The 19280-nt window shown below is 42.4% G+C and overlaps 1 protein-coding gene across 3 annotated transcripts in view; it reads right to left on the bottom strand.

Moving 5' to 3' along the window:
* Window positions 1–19280, bottom strand: part of MAPK10 (mitogen-activated protein kinase 10) — a 317031-nt gene that overhangs the window by 257529 nt on the left and 40222 nt on the right. The window contains exon 3 of one of the 3 annotated variants that reach the window (XM_065597550.1): window positions 1293–1398. The exons of the other annotated variants lie outside the window; for them this stretch is intronic. The gene's annotated coding sequence lies outside the window, so the exon portion shown is untranslated. The remainder of the gene's footprint in view (window positions 1–1292; window positions 1399–19280) is intronic. 3 annotated transcript variants of the gene reach the window in all.

The raw sequence follows: 19280 nt of genomic DNA, 5'->3' as shown, positions 1-19280 counted from the left end.
CTAAAGACACAGATAATCACCTAGTCGAATTTTCAGAAATGCCTAGGCACCTAGTTCCTGTTGAAGTTAGCGTGACCAGATAGCAAGTGTAAAAAATCGGGATGGGGGGGGGGGAGGTAATAGGTGCCTATATAAGAGAGAGCCCCCAAAATCGGGACTGTCCCTATAAAATTGTGCTCATCTGGTCACCCTAGTTGAAGTCTCCCTTCCACTATCCATGGGGGTTATGTTGCCAGTCTTTGGAGGGGGGGGGCTCCTAGGGAAACCCATTCTTCCCTTCTCCTGCTCATTGAATAAACTCAACAACGGCCACTGCTATTCATCTTCTGGGTCAAAATTTCCAATTACATCAATTCAAAAGGTTCAACAGTTCATTTGTTTCTAATCAAAACATATTTAAAAAATTTCCCACATAACTGACACTTTTTTTTTAACCTCAGCTCTACTACAACCCCAAAAAAGAGATCACCCACAGAGAGTCCTTCCCAAGTTTTACACTGAGCCCTGGGGCAATTTGGGCCCTTATCCTGCAAAGAGGTGTGCACATAGAAATGAAAGTGCCCTGCACCCAGTGCAAAGCCCTGCTGAAGTCAACGGGGCTCTGTTTCCTGGCCCATTTATAAGCCATGAAAAAAGACTGGGAAACAAAAGAGCCTACACTCCTTCAGATGTAGCAAAGGCTTCAGAAAGTAATTAGGGTATTTGTCTTTTGAACAACCAAGCTAATAGAAAATTGCACCTTTCCAAATGCTGTTTTTTGTGATAAAGGAATTGTGCTTCCCATAGGCAGTCAGAGATTTATCAGCATTTCACTTCACACACATCTGTAGCAATTACAACCTGCTTTATTCAGTGCCTTGCTGAAATGGCTCTGTGGCTTGGCTAAGGCATAGTAAGATCCTATTAAATGTATCCTGGCTTGGAACTGAGCTCAGGGTGATACTGCAGTGGCCAGATACAGGGCTGTGAAACTCACACTATGGTAGGCAAAGGGAAGAATAAACTCAATCCAGGAAGGGTTATGGGGAATGCAAATGTAATATCTCAGTCCTTTTAGATCTTTACAATGTGGGGATAGGTAGGAAGCCCACTGACAGCAAAATACATTCCTTATGGCATAGCGTGCTTTGAAAACATCTATGTTCACTCTGTGCTTCTAAAATAGACTTACTGGTAAGGCAAAATTTGCACAAAAATATTCATGTTTTATTTTCAAAACAATAGGTTCCCAAATATGCACTTCTAAATTTTGTAGCCCAGCAAATGAATGGGCGAATAGACATCTGCTATACCTTTTTTGTGGACAGAGAGAACTTTTCTTTGAACTCAATCTTCCTACAGCATACCTGGAAATGCTCATATCCAGTACTGTTCCATGCATATAAAAAGAGAATATACCTGGAATACAAGAAGATAGGGGGTCGGATGTGAAATTCTCATTCACACCCAGCTTCAATGCTTGTTCATAGATTTAGTTAATAAAACTGATAGATATAGATAAATGATCAATTCCTATACAAATAAAGAGGCAAAGCAGCTGTGTCTTTTGCCCACGATCAATAGATCTTATATGCAACTCTCCCTCCATAAATGACATTATAAAGGAAGTGGCAACTATGAAAGCAGCAGGTGTGCCGGCACTGGAAGAGTTCTATTGGCACGTCTACATTGCAATCACAGCGGTAATGCTGCAGCTGCACAGAGATCAGCGTGGGCTAGCCACCCGAATAATTACTTTCCATTTCAGGACAGCTTGGTACAGTCCCCACTGAAACTGAGCTGCCATGGCTTCACCACTCTAGTACCGCAACTAGCTAGATTAAAGCTAGCTTGGTCATGTCTACACATGCTGCAGTACAGACATACCCTTTGACTCAGTCAGGAAACAAGTAAAGTAGCATCTCTGTGTTCCAGTCAGTGATACAGGGCTTGTTTTCAAGATGGAAGCTGGGGAGAAACACTAACATGATTTCCAGCCACACAACCACTCCTCTGATGGATCTGCCAGTAGTGGGCACACAAAAGCCTCCTAGAAAATGGACCTCCAAAGCATACACTGCTTTAGAGCCTTATTCTGCTCCCACTATAGTCTGTGGCAAAACACCCACTGAGTACCACTACAGCAGGATTATAAACCACACCATTGGTTGACACTCTCCTTAGCTGCTAAAAACAACATTTTCAGTTCAATTAGCTAAAATAAAAATTGAGAGAATAAACTGATAATTAGCCCAGACCAGGAAAAGATTTCCTATGTGCAGTCAGAGCACTGATCCAAAGCCTGTGGAAGTCAGTAGAAAGACTCCCATTTATTTCAATGGCCATTGGATCAGACCCAAAATTGGGCCACAAGTATTTAAGTGCATAAGCGATTTCGGGATTGGGGCTTTGTGAAATGAATTTGTTATTGCAGCTGTGACTTTCTTTGCTATTTTTTAATCTTTTCAAAATATTTTAGTAGCTATTCAGCTACTCACACATAATAACAAAGCAGCAATATAAAACTCTAGTTTATCAAAGGATAAACTTCCCTCCCATTCTGCAGTCATTTTAAAGCAAGCGTTTCTATCCTCTCCACCACTCTCTCTACAATCATGGGCTACGTGTTTCGTGGGTTTTTTGTTTGTTTGTTTGACACAGACCATAGCAGTGAGTCTATATATTAATGAATCACCATCTGAAGAAGAGAAAGCAAATACTTAAAACTAAAAAGAATTGCTCCCACTTGATTTTAATTTTAAAAAAATTGTCATTCACACATTTCCAATATGTATTAGGTTTTCCACAGTGAATACTTGCATGATCAATTTTCCCTGCACATACACAAGTCATTTATCAATTATAAGTGATTCCAGAGCTGTATAGCAGTAAGGAGAATATCAAATTGTTTCAGAAAAAAAAAAGTATGTACATCTCCCATTTATAGAATGTGGGAGTACAAGCATCATGCAACGAGTTTCATAAGTTTAATTTGGAGCTTAACACACCCACTCTGGACTTCTTTGGAAAAATTTTAAACTGTAAGTTCACTCTGCTATAGCCAGAAAATTAAATTAGGTTGTGACAGATGGTGTCCAGACTGCCTGAAGATATTATTTGCTGTATAAATTCTGATCATTTTAACAACTTGTGTGAGTGCATAGTTCAGAAGAATACATTCCTGCATTGAACTTGACTTCCCAGAACAGCCTTACCCTCATCCCCATAATAAAATGGTACTATAAGTGGGGTTTAGAATTGTTGAGCCAAACTCTGCTGTGTTACTCTACAATAAATACAGAGTTGCTCAGGTATGATGGTTAATGAGGGCGGTGTGAACAACTAGATTGATAAATTACACTGACTTCAATAGTTAATCCAGATTTACTGATAGCAAGACTTATTTTTCTACTGGGAGTCATATTTGTTTCTCAAGAAATTTCTAAAACCTTTTCTGGTAAATTACTTTTATTTAAAGGTTTCTTCTTGTTGCAAGTGTTGGTCAGCTGGGGCACACACATTCATTTTGTTCAAACATTTTTTTCCCCACCTGATAAGCCCTGATCCTTTAGCTTTTTGCTCCTGGGCAAAGCTGCATGTGTCCATGTGGAGATCAACTAACTTCAGCTGCAATTGCAAGATTGGAGTTACAGGACTTGATAGCCAGCTGCATTTTGTCCTGATGAGCAAGTACTGTGTTTGCTGACACATGATATGGATTGACTGGTCACTTGCATTTGATTCTCCTATACTTATCTTCTCAGGATGTTGTATCAAAAAAATGTCACTGGCCAGGCTTGGAAAGAGGAGGACTATAGTTTGAAAAAAAGTCCTTCCGTATTTCTTTCTTTTTATCCTGGGCATGTTGAGCCTTCTAGTCCCTGCCAAGGGGAATGGTCAACAACAGCCTCCACCAAAAATGGAAATTTAAGTATTGTATGTTAGGATTTGAAAACTGCGTATCATGCTGATGGTAACTGACTCTCTGGCTCTAGCCTCACATTCAAGTGAGCACTGCTCCTTGAAAGCTGACTCATAGCTAGATACAATAAGATGCAGGAGTCAGTTAATAAATATGCTATTGATAGGTTAGCTATACATGAGGGAGGGGATGAACTGCTCAGAGAAAACAAAAAATCCAAACAATTTGCCTATATTCAGTATGTGCACCCCAAAGAAACATTGCTGAGGGCTCTGAAATACTGAATAAGGGCAGAGTGCAGACTACACACGACACAGAGAGAGAGATGCTGTGAGCTCTCCTACCCCAGGGGGCACTCTAAAAGAGAGAGTGGCTCAGGAGGCTATGCTAACTCATGCCGGAGCTAGCCAGCACAGAATCAGGGATCCATAACTGAATCCCTGATGGCCTTTCCCACTAGCCTCCCCAGTGCTGAGCACAGCTTGGATGAGGGGAAAATGGTGCCCTAAGTAATATATCATTATCTCATTGTCTTGACTTAAAATGGAACTTGTTGAAACATGTGACAATTACACTCAGCAGATGCACAGAAAGAAAACCTCAGACCTACTAGTTCTGCAATGCACCTGTTTACTTGCGTCATTAAGACATATGCATATTGGACATAGTGACATTGTTCAGCTCCATGTCAGATTAGCACAGCTCCATATGTTTATACTGACGCTAGAATAAAACAGTAGTTAAGTGACCATTATATGCAAGCTTGCTTAGTTGAAGAAGGGTGTATATCCTATTGTGCTTTAGTATAGAAGGTTGGTATGAAATGAATTCAATTCCATACCAAACGTAATGGCCTGGATATAGTACAGACTCATTTCTTCATATCTTATTCCCCCACCACCACCACTCGACTCACCTTCTTTCATGCTATTCTGCCATTGTGCAGGAGAAGCCTTAGAGGAAAAGTGAAAACAGAGGACTGGAAAACCTATCTTACAGTGAGAAACAAGGAGTTCAATCTGTTCAGTTTACTGAAGAGAAGGTTGGCAGGTGATTTGATCATGGTCTAGAAGTACCTAACCAGTGAAAAGACTTTTTAGTAGACAAAGGCATAAGATGATCCAGTGTTTGGAAATTGAAGTTAGCCAAATTCAAACTAAAATAAAAAGGCACATATTTTCAACACTGAAGCTTGAGTATCGCTACACAATAAGCTAAGTATTGCTGTAAAGTCTCTCTCTCTGTCTACAGACAAAGCATTGATTCTGCCCCTTTACTCACTGTAAAGTGCCATCTTACTCTGTAAGGCCGATTGATGTCAATGGAGCTACTCAGGGTGTTAAAATCTAGCCCTAAATGTTTAGAATATGCTAAAATGTGTATACTTATTATAGTGACCTAAAAAAACTAAAGCAATTCTAGCTCATCTTCCAGCTTATAGAGCAAGTCCAACAAGAAAAAAGCCATTACTGGAAAAATATCTTTGCATTTTGTATTAGTACAGTTTATTGTGTACTAGGACAGACTTGTAAAGATGCATCAGCTTATTTAATAGGATGTCCCTAACAATACCAGCCTGATACAATGCATATTACAAATTCTACAGAAGCATACATTATTTAGAATGATTCCAGGGCCTGATCCTTGGGTTCATTCTTAAAGCTGGTTTAACTGTTTCACTGGGGAAAGATTGCAGTAATGTCTACCATTTTAATCAGCAACAAAGGAGAATCACTTCAAAAAGATTCATTCCTGTTTATGGAGGCAAAATAAAAAGAACTTTTTATGATGGGTTTTATTTAACTGACATATGGGGAGGAAATGTTTCTCTCTTTAACTAAGTTCAGGAGCTGAATAAAATTCTGTGCTGTACCTCAGGAGGTTCAGGGATGGAGCAAAGGGTTGCTTTATAAAGCAGAGCATATTCTAGTGATTACTAATCATACAGGGAAGAGATGAATCTTGAGTGGAACTCTTTATTTCAGCCTTTGAAGTTAAGGCACAATGGAAGTCTTAGTCTAGGGTCTGCTCTACACTGGAAAGTTATATCAGCATAGCTACATCCACTGTCTGTGTGAAATAACCACACCCCGACCCACATAGCTTTGCTGACATAACCCCCAGTGTAGATGCAGCCCTCTTCTATTGACAAAGAGTTACATGTAGGAACATTGCCTTCTTGAATGAAACACACCCCTTCTGTCAGTTCAGGCCATCTCTGTACCACAGAGCCATGCCAGCACAGTCTCTGTAGCATAGACCAGGTTTCTGAACCCCGTGAGCCAAGTCAACTCCACTCTCACAGTCAGGGGGGCAGGGCCAAACCTGAGCAGTGCTGCAACCCCAGAGGTTGCAATGCCCAGGAGTAAGGAGCCAAGACAGCCCCACAGCACAGGAACTGCCACTGTGAGCGGAGTGCTTGGCAGGACTTGTCTAAAGCCACCACTGGACCTTCACTCCCAGACTATTTACTGGGTCATGACAGGCCATAAAACATGTACATATGGTCTTGAGCCCAAAAAGGTTGAGAACCAATGCTGTAGAAGTACCTGGGCTTGTTTAGTTTGAGGCCACTAGAGACATACACTTAACCATTTTTTCCTGATGGCTTTGTTTAAAAAAGCCTGGCTAATAATTTTATCTCCTACACTTCTCTTTGGTGTTTCCACATTACCTGATCCTGGATCTGCACTGGAATAGAATAAATATTGAAGGTTTCCATCCACCAGCAAAATGTGTCAGAGCCAGATCAAATTCTCTTGCTGGATATGAATTTAACATTTGCGCTTCCTTCTATGCCCTCCCGATGTAGGGATCATAAAATGACATGATCAATTGTACACTAGTGTGACGTTATTGACATAATCTGAAACCAAAGTCCTGTAGTGGCACCAAACTTGTATAAAGGGGGTCAAATGAGGTGTCTAAGACAAGGTTATGGTTTGCTGGTTATAATTATGCTGTCTATATGTGTGTATCAATTTTGTAGTTGAAGTTATGAATATTGGCTCTATACTGTCTGTATTTCAAACTTATGCTATGCTTCTCGGAAACTTCCCAGACAAGTTGGTGTTAGCTCTGCCTAGCCTGCTTGATGGCTCATTAAGGACCATCAATTTATACAACTGACGCATTGAGAGAAGGCAAATACGCCTTGCAACACAGCAAAGTATGCAGGGACTGGCCCATATGACTCCAGACTCCATTTTGCTGTAAATTTCCACAGTAAGGACAAAGAGGTGTTCTTACACCTTGAAAAGACTATAAAAAGCTGATGCCTCTCCTCCATCTTGTCTTCAATCCTGCTTCTTACCTCTGGAGGGACTTTGCTACAAACTGAAGCTCTGAACAATGGCCTGAATGACCCATCCCAGCTGTGGGTGTACGCCAGAGACTGGAGTTAAACCTGCAGTTTATTCCATCACTGCTACAAGCCTGAACCAAGAACTTTGCCATTACTGTACGTAATTGATTCCATATAACCAATTCTAGCTCTCATCCATATCTTTTTCCTTTTATGAATAAACCTTTAGATTCTAAAGGATTGGCAACAGCATGATTTGTGGGTAAGATCTGATTTGTATATTGACCTGGGTCTGGGGCTTGATTCTTTGGGATCAGGAGAACCTTTTTTCTTTTAATGGGGTACTGGTTTTCATAACCATTTGTCCCCATAACTAGTGGCACTGGTAGTGATACTGGGAAACTGAAGTGTCTCAGGGAATTGCTTGTGTGACTTGTAGTTAGCCAGTGGGGTGAGACCAAAGTCCTCTTTGGCTGGCTGGTTTGGTTTGCCTTAAAGGTGGAAAAACCCCAGCCTAGGGCTGTAACTGCCCTGTTTTAAGTGATTTGTCCTGAATTGGCGCTCTCAATTGGGTCCCGCCAGAACCACATCGTTACAACCAGTCACCGAATTGTTGTTCTCTAAGTTACTGGGACACCTCAGCAATGCAAATCATGCCAAAAACAGCTCTCAAGCTCTGATTTATGTTCCTTTAGTTCAGATGGGCAAGCCAAGACTGACTCCTGTGTAGATAGTACTAAAGGACATGGACTACTACTATAAAACAATTGAGATATTGGTGTATTTGTCCTTTGTGGCAATGAATTCTGGAAGAAAACTGATGTTCGACATGGATTCCGCTGTGTATGATGATTTGTTTTATACCACCTCCACCATAGTACCAAATGCCCCTAACTAATCTCTGAGTCAGAGATTAGTTAGGGGCAGATAATGGCCTGAGCAAAAGGAAACAAGACAGTTCTTTATATTATTCCACTACCCTTTATCCCTGCCATTGAGGCATCTGATATTTCTGATCTTCTCCCTTCATCTCCATTACCCTAACATTCTTCCTTCATCTCACAAATAGCCACATTTCAGCTGCCAAAATGGACTTTGCCATTCTTCTGTCTATAGCTCATTTTCCTAACCTAAATCCCTTTGTTTATGCTCTTCAAGATAGTAAAGTACAGGTTCCCTTACTTCTTCCATAGCATGCACCACACTTTAATACAGCAATTGTCACTTAGACAAGGTAGAGCAGAAAGGCCCGAAGTAGGGGACTATAGAAGTGTAGTTATTTGGAACTATTTCATCTGTATACAGTATATCATTGGAGACAACACTATGGTATCAGAGTGGCTACTTGGGCACAGTGGAGCCCAGAGTTTCTCAAGTGCATTGGATGAAAGGCATTACACCCATTTAAAACATTAGCAGCTTAATAACTCATCCGTACAGGGTGTCACCTTCCACATAAGGAACAAGGCATCCTCACACTTGACTGCTTTTGAGATTCACAGGTAAGGAAGACATACTTTTACTGCCTACAGCTAGTAGAGAGCTCCAAATTCCTGTCAAATAATGCCCGTAACTAGAAATTAACCAAAGTGCCTTTTGAAAATCCTAGACAAGATTTAGAAGAGCAATGGAGACTTTATCATAGTCTATGGTAATCACTGCATTAGCTACTTCAGTGGGTCCAGTGACTAGACACAAAGTATCCAGTTGTGTATTTTGTATGACTAAAATGAATTTTCCTGATATCAAAAATAAGTCATTGTTTGAGACAGCAAAATGTTTGTCAACTGAAGAAAAAAGCTGAGCTCTACTTAGAGTCTTTCAGTACGAAGGGTGCACGCTGCCACCCTGAACATTTTTAACAATTCCAATTTTAGCTTTGAATTTGTTGAGCTCAAAATAATTTGTGGGCATAAGGAAATGTCTTTTAGTCCATTAAAAAAACAAAAACAAAAACAAAATCTTCATGATGTTCCCCTAGTCTGCACTGTTCTATTATGTTCTGTGGAACTGTACTCATTAGCACCACGTGCTCAAGGGAAAGTCTTGGAAATGAGATGTAAAGCTCAAGGGTTTTGTGCTGGAGAAGTCTGAAAAATGAAAGCAAGTTGAAAGATTTACCATAACTGCCAGCAGCCATGAGTGGAATTCCAAGAAACTCTCTTCAGTTTTGTGGTTATGCAACAAACATATGTAATGCTCCGCCCCCCCCCCCCCCCCCCACACACACACACACACACACAACCTCATTTTAAAATCAGCAACGCCAAAGGCGGGGGGTGCATGGGTCATTAGAAAAAGATGTCTGGTTTTATAGTTAAAATCTGCAATGCTACTATATGTTTGAAGTGTTGGTGTAGCCACGTTGATCCAAGGATACGAAAGAGACAAGGTAATACCTTTTATTGGATCAACTTCTGTTGGTGGAGGGGAAAAACATTTGAGCTTTCACAGAGCTCTTCCTCAGATCTAAAGAAAATAAACCAGAGTATTACAGCTAAATACAGTAAAAACTCTTTTTATCCAGCATGTTGGGGGAATTGGGGGTTCCAGTAAGTGAAAAATTCCAGTTAACTAAGAGAGACAGAGGGAATTTGGGTGCAGGAGGCAGGCGGGGCTATGGGTTGGGACGCGGGAGTGGGTGCAGGTCCTGGGAAGAGTTTGGGTGTGGGAGGGGACCCAGGGTGCCAAATCCAGGAAGCACTCACCTTGGGCAGTTTCCTGCAAGCAGCGACCTAGCCCTGCTGTTCCTAGGAGGCAGTGTGACTAGACGGCTCTGCGCCGGGAACCATGGCCAATGGAAGGGGCGCGGGCAGTGCCTGCAGGCAGAGGTGGTACACAGAGCCACCTAGCCACACCTCCACCTAGGAGCAGCAGAGACATGTCACCACTTCCAAGGAGTCACGCAGAGCCAGCTGGCCCCAGGCCAACCAGACCTATGAAGATTAGAAATGCCGGTTTATAGAGCTTTCCAGTTGGTACAGGGCCAGAATATACAGCTTTTACTGTACAAAATGGGCCAGATTAAGCACAAGAGGTTCACACATGTTGCAGGAAACCACTTAAAATAAAGTGGTACTCAACACCCAGGGGTGGGCAAACCTTTTGGCCCGAGGGCCACATCTGGGTATAGAAATTGTATGGAGGGCTATGAATGCTCACGAAATTGGGGTTGGAGTACGGGTGGGGGTGAGGGCTCTGGGCTATCAGGTGGGGCCAGAAATGAGGAGGTCAGGATGCAGGAGGAAGCTCTGGGCTGGAACAGGAGTGGGGTACGGGGGAGGAAGGAGGGCTCTGGCTGGGGTTGCAGGCTCTGGGGTGGGGCTGGGACTGAGGGGTTTGGGGTGCAGGAGGGTGCTCCGGGCTAGGACTGAGGGGTTCGGAGGGCAGGAGGGGGCTCAGGGGTGAAGGCTCTGGGTGGCGCTTACCTCAAGTGGTTCCCGGAAGCAGCAGCATGTCCCCGCCCCCAGCTCCTACACGGAGGCGAGGCCAGACAGCTCTGCTGCACGCTGCCCAATCCATAGGTACTGCCCCTGCAGTGCCCATTGGCCATGGCTCCCAGCCAATGGGAGCTGCGGCGGTGGTGCTTGGGGAGGGGGCAGTGTGCGGAGTGGAGCCCCCTGGCTGCCTCTACGCATAGGACCCGGAAAGGGGACATGCTGCTGCTTCCGGGAACCACACAGAATGGCCCTCGACCCTGCTCCTCCGGTGGAACACTGAAGAGGGGCAAGCCCCAGACCCCATCTCCAGCAAGAGCTTGAGAGCCGGATTAAAATGGCTGGTGGGATGGATCCAGCCCACAGGCCGTAGTTTGCCCACCCCTGCAACACCTCTGCAGTAGTAGGTCACAGGAGAGTTACTAGGTAGCGAAGTGCATCACAGATTGTTGTAATGAGCCATAAAACCAGTGTCTCTGTAAAGTCCATGACTTTTAGTGTCCAGCAAAGTTATGATTTAAATTCCCAGCTTGTCTTTTGAAGTGGTGTGCAGGTTTCCTTTGAAGATGAGGACTAGGAACTTTCTGTGTTGCCAACTTAGCGATTTTGTCACTAGATTTAGCAACTTCTTGGTTTCCCTAGTAGGGAAATAAGTGTAAAAGCTTTTCACTACCAATTACAGTGACATTCAGAGAAAGAAGTAGCCAATTTGTAGAGTCACAAAATCATTCACAAGCAGCTCAGTGTTAATAAAATCATTCCACACTCTTCTTCCCACATTCTGTTGGGCATTACAGTTACTCAACCTTAACCAGATGCGATGTGAGCGGCATCTGCCTGATGACGACAGTGTACCGTTGTAGTTGCTTGTAGGCAGCAGTGGCAGTTATGGAAAGTAACATGCTAAAAGCGGTAAGGGGCTAAGGGAATCTGTGCCGTGCTCCAGGGAACAGAGCCACAAGGGGAGGGCTGAAGGAGCAACCAAATGCTAGGTTAAGAAGTAGGGTGGACCCCCCATCAGAGCCATCCCTTGGGTAGGGTGAAATGGGGTGACTGCTCCAGGCCCCGTGGGCTGGTGCGATTGGCCAGCACGGGCAGCCAGAAAGAGACGAATCTGTCACTTCTGCCCTGCAACCACCCCCTCCCCCCCGGGCCCTGTGCTTTGGGAGAGCCCGTGGGCCAGTGAGATTGGCCAATGCAGTGGGTCCCAGGAGACATCTGTCACGTCCGCCCCAGGCTCCGCACCTCCCTAGGGACAGCCCTGCCCCTCACTTTCAGCAATTAGTATTTATGGGATTTTTATAATGTATTATTCAAGTATTGTGTTCAATGCAAATTAACCATTCCTTGTGTATATAAACAAAATTTGCAGTTAAATTCTGTGGAAGTTTTCTTATGACTGTCAGTGGGGACATGATAATAGGTGCTGTCATTCTTGTTGTGTTCTTTATTCCAGCACTTACATTAACAAGTCTCTATAGGTCAGATTCTGCTCTCAGTTATATCAGTGCAAATTTAGAATAACTCTGCTGAAGTCAGCCACTGGAAAGGGGAACAAGTGTCTAGCTCCTTCTTCTTCGTGCCTAGGGAGGTCGTGGAAGCTCCTTCACGGGAGGCTTTCAAAAGCAGGCTAGATAGCCATCTGTCTTGGATGGTTTAGACACAACAAATCCTGCATCTTGGCAGGGGGGTAGACTAGATGACCTTTGGGGTCCCTCCTAACCCTGTAAGTCTTGTCCTCAGCCTATGCCAAGAATATCCCCCCCCCCCCTCACGTTCAGCATGAAGCCTCACTATTCTTTTAAATTTCTCATCAAGGTTCACTCCTTTCTAGTGGCCTTCTATTGCTAACTTCCACCCGCAGCCTTCACTCTGACCATAAAACCCAGACCAACATTAAGCACCTACTTCCAGGTTTAGGAATCTAACTCAAGGGCCTGGGTTGCAAAGATACCAAGCACCTGCAACTTGCATAGACTTTATGGGAGGTGCCTGGCAACACAATGTCAGAGATCCAATCCTTCGCTGTTGTCAGTCAGTATATCCCCTCTACAGTAAATGGAGTTGTTTGTCTTAGCACATTAATATATTCAGATGGTGTTCACGGAGAGGAATTATCAAAATCACATTGATTTGGGAGGAGTCATTGTTGGAATTACATGGAGCAGTATTCACACTAGAACAACTCTGCACTAATGCAGAGGAACTGAAATGGCATACATCTTTTCTGATATGTCACAAGTAACTAAGTCTTTTCTGAATGACAGCCAGATTGTAATATATTTGCTCATGTTTAACAGTACCTTAGACCATGAGCAGTCCCACTGAAGTCATTACTACTACTCGTGAAGGAACTAGCTATTCACAGAGTAAGGTTGTCACAATCTGACCTGTACAGAATATAAAATATATGCACAGGGACCTGTTCATGATGGATCAATGGTGATAAAATTTGGTATTTTTTCAGTTAGTATTGCCTCAAATTTGAGTCAGTAGGAGATCATGGAAAATCAGGAGCCAAAAAAAAAAGTGTAAGACCTAAATACACCCGTTTCTATAAATCAGTATCACCAACTAGCATATTGTTCTGAAAGAGTCTCTCAATATTTCCTAGTCCATCGAGCTGAGCAGCTAGGAATCTCCTAGAACTCATCCTCTGCCTCTCCTCCGGAGGATGACTGAAAAGACTAATTATGTCAGGTGGATTCACACCTACAGAGATTTATACCTTCCATACCAGGAAAACACCCTGAAACTTCAAAAGCATACTTGCAGCTCACGAGCAACATCCCAGCACCTCAAGTGGGACCTTTATTTTCCTGGAAATTCAGTCCTAGCCCTAGGGATTCTGGCAAACTTTGGAAAGAACACAAGTGGAGCTCAGTCAAGACCTCATACATTGTTGTGGTCCTTGTCTATAGCCAATTTCCAGGACTAACTTGTATGTTAGCTGACTGGGAGTGCAGATTACTGAGAACAAATAGCCAAGTGGGTAAGCAGAGAACTAGGACTCAAAACTTCTTAGAGTTCTGTTCCTAGTTCTTCCACTGACCTCTTGTAAACGGCTTGCTCAAACACATGCAACTTAGGCATAGATATGGAAAGGAATCTTCCCCCTTCCTTTCACACATGCCCAAGGCATAGTCCCAGTCTCAAAGCAGAAGGGCACAGAATAGATGGCAGCTGCAGTGATGGATTCCTCGAATGGGTCAGGCTATCGCTCTGTCCTTCTGCAGCAGCTATCTGACTGAAGAACACTCTTTGAAAGCATTTAGCTGTTCTAGCGTTTGCTCCTCTATCCATTCCAGAGTCATTCTTCAGTACATGTGGTTGTGGTTACTTCAGCATAAGTCCCTCTGTGACCTGCCTTCGATGCATAGATCTCCTTTCCCAGGTGTCTCTCTGGCATTAAGTATTATGCAAGAAACCTTAAGCTCTTTGTGCATTAGCTGACCCACCTATAAAATGAATACAGTACTTACATGTGTCACATCCTCTCCAAAAGGCTTAGGGTGTGTCTTCACGTATGGTACAGATAGGCTGCTGTAGTGCTTAAGTAATGATCCTACTACGCCAATGGCAGAGCTTCTCCTGCCGGCGTAGTTAATCCACCTCCCTGGGAGGCCATAGCTATGTTGACAGGAGAAGCTCTATCTACCCTGGGTGTTAAGTTGGTATAACTATGTTACTCAGGGGTGTGAAAAAATCCATACCTCTTAGCAACACAGTTATACCGCTATACGTCTGTAGCGTAGACCTGGCCCGAGTTAAACTCTTCCCATCCAGGCACAGAGTTAAAGCACTTTAAGAACCTGGGATAAAAGATGTTAAAGAAGAGAGAACCATTATTTATGACTGTGCAGCACAGATAAAATATAAAGTCTCACCAATGGCCTTTGGGTCCCACATGGCCAGCAGACACGGAATGATAAGTGAAAGCACAGCCAAGGGCCTTCCCCCCCCCCCTGCATTTATAACCAAGTAATTTTTATGTATGGCATATGGCGCATTGCCATTTCCTTTTTTTAAACTCCAATAGCCTTGTACTACACAGCACAGGGAGTACAGAAACTGGGACCAGCCCCCATTGCAGAATGAGAATTCAGCATCGGACAGAAAGAGCAAGTTCTGGGTTCTTCTGTAAGTGACATCCCTCTACTTTTACTCTTTATGTAAGGAAATGACAATACAAGTCATCTTTAATACATGTTTTTAGTAACAACAAGCTAGTTCTTCAGCTCTGCTCCTCTGTACAAAAGGGACTTAAAGCTTCCTTAATCAATTGCAAAAAACTCCCCTAGAGCAGGGGAATCCTTGGCACAGGGGACATTCTAGGCTGAAATGGGATCTAGCCAGACCACAATGCATTCTGCTGATCCTAGGCCAGTGGAATCAGCCCTGTTGGACCATTTCAGATGGTATAAGTTAGAGCAGCACAGTGAAGGCTCCAGTAACAGAGGAGGAGAAAAGATGTCAGAGCCACCTCTTCCACCCCTCTCCAGCGTTTAAGCTCAGTACAGTTGAGGATCCAAGTCTAAAATTGCAACCAGACACATTTAGGAGCTTTCAGCCTAAAAAAAAATTGCCAGATGTCATGGATTTCACAGATCTAGCAACTATGCATAGACTGATAATTGTGAGGGAGAAAATACTATTCGTGTAATACCATATGTTCCAGATACTTTATCTAATGCACAAAATGGGAACTGCATGCATGCAAGAGAGCAATTACTTTTTATTGTTTAACAGCTTATTTTAGCCTGAAAACACATTTATTTGCAATTGTAACTTAGGTGCCTCTTTTTGCAAATGTGACTCTGGTCCTATTTTTGCTCCTAAATACATGACAATTGGGAGCAGTGTCCATGATTCTGATCTCACTGGACTTGCACCACTGTAGTTGTATTGACTTCAACGGAAGTACTGCCGGTTTATGCTTGGGTGAGGGCAGAATTTGACCTGCTGTCCACAACAGGAGTCAGACTTGTGTTTCTAACAGCAGAATGGGACCCTTTGAAGCCAAATTCACTGCTGCTATAGTCACACACAACCCCACTGATTTCAGAGTTTGACACACTTATGCCAGAAGTGCATGAAGTGTATGTTGTGGGCCAGATTGAGGCTAACCCTTGTGCAAAGTAAAAGGGGAGTTGTACAGTACAGAGGAGAGAGGGTCCAGAGAGTAAAGACTCTTCCTCCACTCCTTGAACTGTCCCCACAGGAGCATCTCATTTGAAAAGTGTATGGAGCCATAGCTCTGCCCCACACATGCACTAGCCAGCTCCACAGACCAGCCACACAGGAGAGGAGACTGTACTGCACCTGCACCCACCTTATACACTATCACACACTGCACTGGGAGCAGCACAGTCTAGCCCTTCACATGTGAATTCTCCATTTTCTGGATAGAAACCTGTGCAAAGTCAAAGAACCAGCACAGTTCATGAGTATATTTTCTGAACTATGAAGTGTCAAACTAGCAGAAGGTTGTATTCATAGCTCTTCTACAGGAATCACCTCTAGGCGGTTCTGAAATTAGCAGTCAAAACTAAAGCCTCAGAAAATATTTTGTAGCTGCGGAATTTGGTCATCAAGATAACTAAACATTTTTGCTTACACTTGCAGTTCTCTTCACATTTATAAGTTACTGCAGGGCCATCGTTACTTTGCTACTGTGTTAGAAATTTTAGTTACACGCCTTGCCTTTAGACACATTTTCGAACAATTTAACCTCTGCTTTGACATTATTTAATGGTGGATTTCTCTCCAGCTCATCTACTGAACTGTATTTGTGGTTCCTGGTTTGTAGCATGTCCTTTTTATGCATGTACTCCTTATGGCAGCTATTCATGATCAATTAGAGTAGGAGGCAACAGCCTTCTTTCAAACCCCCATACATTCCTGAGAACACATTAATATAACTGGAAGGCAGGTCGAGAACGTTAGCCATTATTATCTAAGAAGTCTCGATCATACAACTTGTAGATCAGTGCTAACACTAACTGAAGCATTACAGCACCATAGATGCACATTATAGCAAAGCATCTGCCACCATTAAGGCTCATAAATTAATAGTTATACTGCCTCTACCACAGGAACTAACACTTCATTTAATATGATCATTTAACCATTACACAGAAAGTATTGTTTCCTCAAAAATGTGCTCATAGTAATACCAAATGATCTTAGATAATGGATCTTTCATTTATATGGTACCTGAGACCCCAAATACTTCATAAACTAACCTTAACTTGAAGCCCTGCACATAGGATTCATTTTGCTATAAAAACATTTGCTGAGTTTCACCACAGAGGTGGCTGCATGTTGGTGCTGCACAGTCATCTTTAACAATATGCCAGTTACCTACAGTCTTCCTTTAGCACATAAGTGATGCCTTAGAAGAGTCTCATTCAAGTACTGAGGTGGCTTAGCATTGCTTAGCTTGACCAGACAAGATCACAACTAGAAGTGATCAGGGCCACACTTCTTTTATCTAGAAGCAACTGCTGTGTCTGTTTCAGGTAAGGGACAAGCTGGAAAAAAATTGAAGGTTTATTTCTGCTGGGTTTTTCCATTTCTCCTCCCATTTGTGGTTCATCAACATTTTGAAAGAAGTGGAGCAGAAGCAGCTTTAGAAAGAGACCTTAAGATTAGGAATCTCTCCACTAATCTAGAATCCAAGATGGTGAAAGGAGAGGACTTTCAGAATATGTACTGAGTAACAGCTCTCTGACTGAAGACTGAATCTTTGGAATGCGTCTTTCTGATTTTAAGATTCTTTCCTAGTATCACTAATACAGTATTAACTTATTGCTGTATAGCATTGCTTCAGAGACGTTAATAACTAATATTGTCTTAGTAATATTAGAAAAGAATCTAAACAGAGTGGAAGGCATATGACTGTGGATCCTGAAATTTGTTAAAAACTGAACAAGTTGCGATTATAGACAAAACCAAGTTTCTGCCATTTTAACAGGAACAGATGAGCCACGCTTACATGCACTCCAAAAACAGGGAATAATATTTAATAAGCAGAAAACTATCTGGTTATACAAACATTCATGACCATCACAAAAAGGTATTGGTACTGCGGATAAAGAGAGACTCCCCACAGCTGACCAGATCGAAGAGTGTTCAAAAAAGTGAACTAAAGCTGACTTGAGAAGATGGACAAGCTCTAGATAATATCAAATCTCTCTTCCGATGGGACAGATGGACTGTGGTGTCATAAACATAGTTCATGCACCGTCTCCTTTCAAGATGTGGTCTGATGAAACAAGGGGGTTTGCACTCTACAACTGGATTTTAAATAAGCCTATCCCCCCCCCCCACATACTCCTCTAATATGGCTGAGTAGGTTGCTTTCTATAAACCAAGAGCTAGCTATCAAGGACTCTCTCTACCAGTAATCAACTAATCGGATATAGAGTTCACAAGGTGCCTCTCTCACACCTCTGTCTCCCTCACACACACACACACACACACACACACACCTTAAGACAAGACCACGAGTCACAACACTACACCTGTAATACTACCTTGAACTACTCTTGAGAGATCATACATTGCTCTATCAATATGAATTGGCGATTTTATCTACACAGCAGTTTTCCTACATAAGTAGGAATCTTATGTGTGTATTTCCTTTTAACCAACAAATGACTTGGCCATTCTCAGTTAAGTCACCAGACAATATGTACCCTAGTTATGAAAAACATGTAGGTCTAAAAACTATTATGTGCACTTGCATTTCACAAACAAGTTCCAGCCCAGATGCACAGAAGTTTGAGTTAGGAGTTTACTGTTGTCTTCACATCTGGTTAGGATTACAGATTCTCATGGGTACACCTATTAGAACTTTAAGAAAAAAGTAGCTTTGAATCACTAAGGTGCCAAGCACTTCTATTTTATATAGGTTCTATACAGCCCTCATCACTGTAGCATCTGGGCACCTTTCAGCAACGCATTAAGCAATGTGACTACACATCATTTGTAAAACTTTCAAAACATGTTAAACACTACCAACCCTCATTAACTTTAGTGAGGATTAAGGGTGGATCAGGCCCTTAAGTGAAGATAAGGCCCTTAGAGCGTATTACAGGTTAGAGTGATTATATATTATGGCAATTACAGAAACTTCAACTCAAAAGTACAGTATTTGTTGACATATCTAATTTTAGAATTTCTTTTGGATGAACTATCATAGACAGTTCCACAGCTTTTGATTGATATAAAGCTTCTATTAAGACAGGTATGCAGTGACACTAGAGTCACCTCCCCCGCCCCCAACCTCCTTTTCTTTTTATTAAGGACATGCTACAGAAAGTAAATATTTAGGAGTTTTCATATACTTGTGCAGTTTTTATATTTATATTTGGATATTCTCTCCAGCCATGCTACTTATTTCCATTTTTGTGTTTGTCTTCACAGAAAGGCAGTATCTTTACTTTTATTTCCCCTTTTTGCTTTCATTACCATATTAGACAAAGTGTAAAGTCTTAAAGTGGGTTATAACAGTGGGGTCTGCCAAGCGTAGATCAGTAGAAAACAGGTCTCCATATTCTTCATATTGGCCTAACTATGTTCATTAGGGAGGGTATTTAAAAATAACAATGTAGGGATTGTACCAGTGTAACTA

This window comes from Chrysemys picta, chromosome 5, assembly GCF_011386835.1.
Source record: "Chrysemys picta bellii isolate R12L10 chromosome 5, ASM1138683v2, whole genome shotgun sequence".
In the NCBI taxonomy this organism is placed as follows: domain Eukaryota; kingdom Metazoa; phylum Chordata; order Testudines; family Emydidae; genus Chrysemys; species Chrysemys picta.
The sequence above is the reverse complement of the archived record's forward strand: the minus strand, read 5'-3'. Positions and strand labels throughout refer to the sequence as shown.